We start from the raw sequence: 8,429 nt of genomic DNA, 5'->3' as shown, positions 1-8,429 counted from the left end.
TAGTAATTATTATTTTTATTCGTGAATATCACTTTCCATAAATTTAGCTTATGGTGGTTGTGATAAGAATAAGAATAATAATTCAATTGAATTTCTTATCTTTCCTGCATTCAAATCCAATGAGTTTGTTTCCTCCACTTTTGTGGATTTGTTTCTTTTTTATCTTATTCACAAGTGTTGTTGAACTGATTAGTGGATAAGTTCCCTTTTGATCTTATCCATTAGAGTAACTACTGCCACAATTTTCGCTAAAACAGTTACAAAATCTCTATATAAATAGAGGACTCCACTCAGTTCAAAAATCACACTAAAGAGTTTTTATTGAGTTGTCGGGAACTCTTTCTCTCTTCTCCCTCCAGCTTGCGTTGACGAGCTATTCTTCTCCTCATCTCATTTTTTCTGTCCCTTCAAAATTAGTGTTCTTAAGACCTTAGTCCCTATTCGGTATAATGTCCCTTCAGAGTTAAGAAAGGTCTTAAAAACATAGTCCCTTCGAAAATGTATGTCCCTTCGGAATAAAGAGTACTTTTAAAATCATAGTCTCTTTTGGAACAATAATGTCCCGTCGGTATTAAGAATGATCTTAACAGTAAATAGATATTCTTTCAATATTTTTCTACTTGAGGAGAAATTAAAAAGTCGAAATGGTGGTATCACCATATTTGAATGGTCGTAGTGTCATATTGATATTTTGGAGAATGTTAGAACGGTGGTAACACCATATTAGAGTGGTCTCAGCACCATAAGAGAGTGGTAACAATACCATATTAAAATGGTTTCAATAGTAAAGAATGATCTTATTACCATATTGAATGTGTAAATCTCGAACGGTTTTCTACAGTGCAGTAGTTAATCACACAGTTGTTGTTGGGCTTGTTTTATCCTAGAGACGGCGTGGTTTGATAGTCTGTCTTGCACAACTTTGGGCAGTGCCACGAAACTTCTTAAAGAGAGCGACCTGATCGTCACTCAACCTAGTAACAACTTCGGTAGATATTCTTTTCCAAAAAATAATTTGAAAATTCAAATAGGACCGTTTAAAAATCCAAAAACAACATTTACCTTAAGTCCTTCCCTAATTGTTATTTTTTTTATGTCCTTCCTTATAGAATTCGTGGTGGTAGTTGCTGCCATAGTTATGGTTGAAGGATAAGTACATCGTGTCTTTATCCTTTTGTTATATTTCAATGATATATTATCTCCATAGCTGAGGGTCATGTGTTTATTTTTTACATCTATTATGGGACTACAATAGCTAGGAATGGTTCTCTTCCCTCGGTTAAAATTGTTTTATTCGTTATAAGAATAAGGCATAACCTATTGAGAATAAGCAACTTAATAGAAAACAATTATGATTTTGTCTTAAATCTAAAGACATGTCAATATTTATTCAATTTGATGACTCTTTTGTTCTCATCAGATAGAGGAAAAATATTAAATACAAAATTAAATCGTCTAATTTAAAAAAACAAGAGATATAATATAACCAAGTTGTTTGAGCTTCAGTGGCAAGGAGCTCCTTCCAAGGACGTACCCGGGGAATACCGGGTTCGAATCCCGGGGGAACAATGCTTGACTAGTGTGCATGCCTCTACACACGAGCCGGATTAGTCGTCTACCTTTGGTGGGTCGGAAATCGGTACGAAAGCCAAAAAAAAAAAAAAAAGAAACAAGATATATAAGGTCTTCTTATGTATGTGAATTAAGAGAAATATAGCACATACAATTAGAGCATGCAAAAATTTGAATGATCTCAAAGTTAAACAAACTCAATCTAATCGGAGGATTACCCACTCTAAATTTCAAACCATATGATTTTATGAAGCATTAGCGTTGATACAGACACTCTCATGCGCATTTCTCTATTTTTTTATTGGGTTAACCAGTCAGTGTAAGCGTGGGTTTAAGGTTTAAGGGTTCAACTAGAGTTTAACTGATAGTCAATAAATAAACATGTATTATAATTTATAGTCTGTAAAACAAAAAAAATATATAATATGGAAAATGCTACCGTGCCCTTAGGACATTGTTTAAGCCTTCAAAAATAGCAACTTTTACATAGAAAATTGTATAGTATGACATAAAAAATTATATAGTTGCTGCAATGGTCCGGTTTTTACTACCTTGGGGTTAACAGGCGTACATTATAAATTTTGGATTTAACTTAAATTGTACCTTAAACTGAATTATTTAATTATTTATTTACTTTACATAGAAGTATAAATATTTGTGAATTGTGATTTTCAAATTCTAACAACCTTACTTATATTGTTTAATTATATCAACAATATAGCATTTTGATCGAATAACTTAAAATCCAATCTTAAATACATTTATATAATCGTAATAGTTTAATTTAACTTAATTTCCAAAATTTAAAGGCAAATTTCGATGACTTTCTAGCAAGTGTATTAAAATAACGTTGATGGTCGGATTAGGCAAATGTACAAATTGATTATCAAGTAATAAAATGATAAGTAGAGTATCGTATCTACATAGATTGCCGTTTCAACCAAATAATTTGCATTACTTATTTGGGAACAAAATAAAATAAAAGAGATAAGGGTTTATAGTTTTGCAAAGTTAATTTGTTTGCAACAGAGCAAAGTTTACCTGTTTTGATTGCAGAATGTTAGCGGTGGTTAGGATTCTTTGAATCCTTTCTATTTAATTGTTGGAATTATTAACAGTCAGGTCTCATTTATGCTATTTATCGTTATCTATCTAAGTGATGAGTTTGTGGGGTTTTACTACCTATCAACTGTCAAGTTGCACCTGCTGATCACACGGTTATCTTTACGTGTGGGGTCTTACTCTCTCATAGATATGGGCTCATTGCCCTCCAGCTGTCGAGTTGCACCCACTGATCACATAGACGTACATGTGGGTCTTACTCTCTCAGAGGTAATTGAAACATAAACTTAAATTGACTTTCCTAAATTCCCATCAATGTAGTTCCGATCTTCCTAAATGTCCGCCCATATATGAATCTTAGAAGCACATGGCATATACTCTCTCTCTTGGTAGTTCTACAAACGGGCAGCCCTATCAGCGTCTCCTTTACTGAGGTGAACGAAGAGCAGAGTTACTGGGCTGATTTAAGTCGTGAAGTCACATGTTTCCTTAATTACTAACTAGTTACTTCCTGATTTTAGCAGATATGCATCAATATTAGGTATGTCACCTCCTTAAGTACTTACTTTCAGGGTTCGCTCGCTTTCGGCTTGTTTCCCTAGTTACCAATTAATTACTTCCTGATTAGGCAGATTTACATCAATATTAGGCAGTGTCACCTCCCTATAGTAAAAGGTATATTCTCTATTATGGTAAAATCATTCGTTTTCCAAAAATCTAAAGTTACTTACTTGATTTTTGGAGTCCTAGCCTGTACACCGCGCTTCCTGGACTCAAAATGTTTCCTTTGCCATGCTCAACTAATTTTACGTAGTCCTGTTTTATTTTTTTATCGAGTACCTTAATGGGGTATCCGAAATTCAAACCCTAGCCTTGGTATATATTACGCAATGTCTCTTATCAACTGAGCTAACCTTGCGGAGACTAGGGATGTCAAAAAAATCCGCACCCGTGGATATCCGGGAATAAAATCCGTCACGGACACGGAGCGGATACCTTAATGGATATCCATGGATAATATAAACGAATATTTTAACTACCCTCTAATTAATGGATATGATGCGGATTTAATGGTATCCACATCCGCGGATATCCATACCCGCTATTAAATCGAGTAAATTACATAGATAACCTTAATACCTTTTAACTTTCTAAACAAAAATCCTTGATACTGTGAGTGTTATTAGTTATTACATGACTATTCAAATATGTATCACGTTCCTTTAAAAGGAAGTGAAAGTGGTCGGGATTTTTGAAGCAAAAATCTTTGTTTTTGTTGAATATAATGAGTTTTATTTATGATTTTGTCAATGATCTTGTTGTTATTGTAATGGATGGTTATTTTGTTTTGCTAAAAAGAATAGAAAATGCATGTGATGAACTTTTGTTTTTTAGTTTTCCGGTAAAAAAATTAACAAATTTTTTAATAATGTTACCCATGGATATCTGTATAAACCCGCGGATACATCAAAATCTGTGGATTACTCGCTAAATGGATATCCGCGTGGATATGGATAGAGTACGGATTTCATATTTGTTCAACGGAGCGGAAACGGATATCACACTATCCACATCTATGGATATCCATTTACATCCCTAGCGGAGACAAACAAGTTATCTTACCGTTAACTAACAAGATTTTTCTTTACATCGGCAACAAACAAGTTAATTAAATTTTCTTGCTAGGCATTATTAGCCACTGGCTTTGTGAATCATACTCTTTGACACATGTATTCAATCAATTTGACATTGCTAATTCTTATTCTCAAAGAAAATAACAAGGAAGTACAGCTACTAGTAACTCAATGCAAATAAGTAGCAACCAGCTCTCTTTAGTTTTTGATTCAATGCCATTACACAAAGATAACAAAGTTGCCAAAACAGATGAAATTAGAAGAAATTCAAATACAGCCTAAGTTTCAATTCTGGTTGCTCACACATTCTAAAATAACACTGATTGATTAAAAATAATATAAAAAACCATTCGCCAATCCTTCCGCATCCAATTAAAGCAACCTCATCATCAATCAAAACATAATAACCCTTCATGAAAAATGGTTTGAAACAAATCCATCACATGCTTATCAAGAACAAGTCCAAATTCAATACTACCTTTCAAATCCTTACTTTCTGTCAAACCAATTGTTAATCCTCTATCAATTGAAGTAATCTCCACTTTTGCAGGCCTTCCAAAACCAAAATCAATCTCATATACTCCAAACCTTGTTGACCCTGCAACTCCTATTCCTTTAACTCCTTCACCAATCATAGCTATATATCTATACGTCAATGTCTCTATTCCATCAAGAAAACCCTTATCCATCTCTTTTGTTTTGACATAAATTTTCTTAGCAACAATCACAACTCCATCTTCTTTTGTAAAGTCATATGGCTCAGTATCAATTATATGATTAGATACACAATTTCCAAAATAATTTTTAGGAATTGGTGGATCAAATCTTGATCTGCAATCCACAGGAAAACCAAAAGAAAATTTCTGCTTTTTATCGCTTTCGGATTGTTGGATCGCCTTTGCTATACAAACGGAAACATAAGCACATGTAAGAACAAAAGTGGACAGCTTCTTAGGTTGTTCTTGTTCTTGTGATCCTTCTTCAATATTGTTGTTCCATTTGGATAACACCCTGTTATTTATTTTCATCAAATCTTCGCGTGTTAGCTCGAAAGTTACTCGAACTGAATCCTTAACGATTGGTTGAAATGCATTTGACATAATTTGTATGCTTCTCACATTGCTCTTATCAAAATGTGATGAGATACTGTTCCAAGTATTAATGAACGAATTCTCAAAATCATTTGGATCTTTGATGACTTCCCTTTCCAAAAATGGTTCTAATAAAGGCTCTAAATTTGGTGATTGTGTTTCTTCTTCAAGAGATTTACACATAGAAGACCATGCTTTGATGAACATGGTTGAAGATTTTCCATCAAGAACAGCATGGTGTGTGCTTATTCCAATGGAAAAACCATTTTTCGGAAAAAGGGTTATCTGAATTGAAATAATAGAAGCAAAAGAATCTGATGATTCTAAGTGAGGTACAAAAGAACGAGACAAAGAAGCTTCTTGTGGTGAATTGTGCTCCAAAATTTGATCGAAGGAAACATCATCGTCGTCACATTGTGCTAAGAGCAAGGAAACTCCGTCATCATTTGGATTGAATTGGATTAATGGTTTTGGGGAATCAGAAGGCCAAACGATGTTACCAGCTAAAGGGAGGAAGTGTTGGAGAGTTAAAGAGAGCGAAGATTTGAGTTTTGGAACAAGATTTTCAAAGAAAAAAGTAGGGTGTGAATGTGAACTTGGGAGGGTGTAGAAGAAAATACGTTCTACTGGATGAAATCTTAGCCAAATCAAGTCAAAAAATGTGAGAAGGAGAGATAGTTGGGTTGAAGAATTAGGAGAAACTTTGCATTGTTCATGGATTTTGATGTGTTTGTTTAGAGAAGCCATTTGGAAGATGATGATGCGTTGGTCTAAGAAAAATTTGCTTGTGTTATATTATCTTTTGAACGTTGTGGAAATATAATATCCTTGATCTTTTTTTTGTGGTTACAATACCCTCGTTCTACACGCGTATGATTATTTTACTTTGTTTTGTTTGGAATCAAATATCAAACACTCGTGGGTCCATGGTCTACTAGTATTTTTTTTTTTTTTTTACAAATGTAGTCTACTAGTATTAGTAATCATTTTCTAATAAATACAAAATCTTAAAAGATGCTTGAAATCTATATATATTTTAATTATTTTTTTAAGGTTTATGCTAACCGGTGCCTCGGACACCGGTTAAGAAGTCAAATATAGTAATATTTGCATTAAATGATTAAATAATGACTCAAAAATGATAATATTTGCATTCAAAGTTATATAATCAATGCATTGGATGCTTAAAAATATTTTTTTATTTAAAATTTTCTCTTTTGATTTCCTTAACCAATGTCTCTGAGGCACTGGTTAGCATTACCTATTTTTTAAACGGAGTGAACCCTTTCTTTTGTTTTCAATATTTAATATTATCAATATCTATACTCGTATACTTCCTTAAAAAGAAAATATTTATACTTCTATACTATAAATAAGGGGAACACATGATTTTTGGTGACCTTTTTCATTTTCAATTATATCATTATACAAATTTGCATCTAAGAAAATATAGTAAGAACTTTCAAGGAGCATGTGGAAAAATGAGGACACTAAGGCTGTGTTTGGCATGGAAAAGAAAGTGTGAGGAAAGATAGTAAAAGGAAAGATTGTTGAATGAATGAAAGTTAAGAGAAAGTGAGAAGAAAGTAAGATGATTTTTTAGTTGTTTGGTATTAGTGAAAGTGAATGGAAAGTGAGAGGAAAGAATGATTGAATATTTAGTAAATGACATAAATATCCTTATAAAAAATGAGTTGTATCTTTATATATTACTTTTAAATTATATATTAATAATATATATAAATGCATAAATATTAATAATTTAACATATGTACATGAATATAAATATTTATTATTATATACACGTTATAAAAATATAGATACTCACAAGTGCTCCGTTGAATAGGAAAATATATTGATCAATTTTATAATTTATATGTTTTTAGGTACACATAGGGGTAAAAGTGGAACAACATGATAAACAAGCCCTTTCTTATCCTTTCCGCGCTCTGCTGAGAGGAAAGGTTTCTATGCGGTGGGTCCCACCAATCTTTCTTTCCTTAGTTGTTGTTCTTTAGAACCAAAGGGTGGAAAGTTTTTAGATTTGCGTGCTTTCCATCCATAGGCTTTCTTTCCATCATCTTTCATGCGAACCAAACATACCATAAAAGACAACAAGGATTAGAAGAACATGTGGAAAGTCAAAAGTGAGAAGAAATCTATCATAATAAGGACAAACAAGATAAGTAAACTCTATTGAAGAAGTTTTTGACAAAGCTGAAGGAAATTGGTAAAACTTAAATTAATTAACGACCCAATAGTAACTTCTAATTAGGGGTGGGAATAGGTCAGACCGTCCGACAAGGGCCTACGGCCTGGCCTATTTAAAGCCTAACTCGGCTCAGCTCGTTTATTAACAAGGTCAGACTCAAGCTTTTTATAAGGCCTATTTAATTAAACAGGTCAGGCTAAGGCTTGCAAAAAAGCCTATTAATCCCATCAGGCCGGCCTATTAAGTTTTTCATATATAATATATCTTTCATTATTGATATTTTTGAAGTTTTTTTTCATAAACACAAGCTTTCATATGATTGGTTATTTAGTAACTGATATATTGGTGTGATTAGACCTTCATATGAATTCATTATTTAGTAGCAAACATATTTGTGTGTTTTAGGCCTTAATAAGTTTTAGCATATGAGTCTTACTTTTCCCACCCTATGCATTTCCTAGCGCGCCCTATTTTTTTCCCAAAATACCCTTCGTCCGGATTATCTATTCCGAACCAGTTTCGGAATACATATTCCGGATTTATTCGTGTAGTTTGACACCAATCACCCTGATGGTTGATGATACCAGTTATAAAAATAGTGGTCCGGATTATATAATCCGAAACGTTAGAGATATTCCGGATTATATAATCCGAAACATGTAAATCACCCCGTTGAAAGTCAACAAAAGGGGGGGGGGGTGAACGACAGTTCCGGATTATATAATCCGTAAAGCGTTAAATATGTCCGGGGTTTATAATCCGGAGTGCATCAGTTCAGAGGCAGAAGCCATCTGTTTTGGCTGAGCCTCTGTTTTAGAGCAAATTCAGTCAATGTTTTTGGCCTTTGACCATACGCAA

At 33.3% G+C, this 8,429-nt stretch overlaps 1 pseudogene across 1 annotated transcript; it reads right to left on the bottom strand.

The window, feature by feature from the left end:
• Positions 1-4,446: 4,446 nt before the first annotated feature.
• Positions 4,447-6,151, bottom strand: LOC146904402 (phenolic glucoside malonyltransferase 1 pseudogene; annotated as a pseudogene). The gene has a single exon (XR_015020355.1). The product of XR_015020355.1 is annotated as a phenolic glucoside malonyltransferase 1 pseudogene (transcript).
• Positions 6,152-8,429: the final 2,278 nt, after the last annotated feature.

The sequence above is a fragment of the Medicago sativa genome, chromosome 7 (assembly GCF_051527215.1).
Source record: "Medicago sativa cultivar Bolivia chromosome 7, Bolivia_mono, whole genome shotgun sequence".
NCBI lineage: Eukaryota > Viridiplantae > Streptophyta > Magnoliopsida > Fabales > Fabaceae > Medicago > Medicago sativa.
The sequence above is the reverse complement of the archived record's forward strand: the minus strand, read 5'-3'. Positions and strand labels throughout refer to the sequence as shown.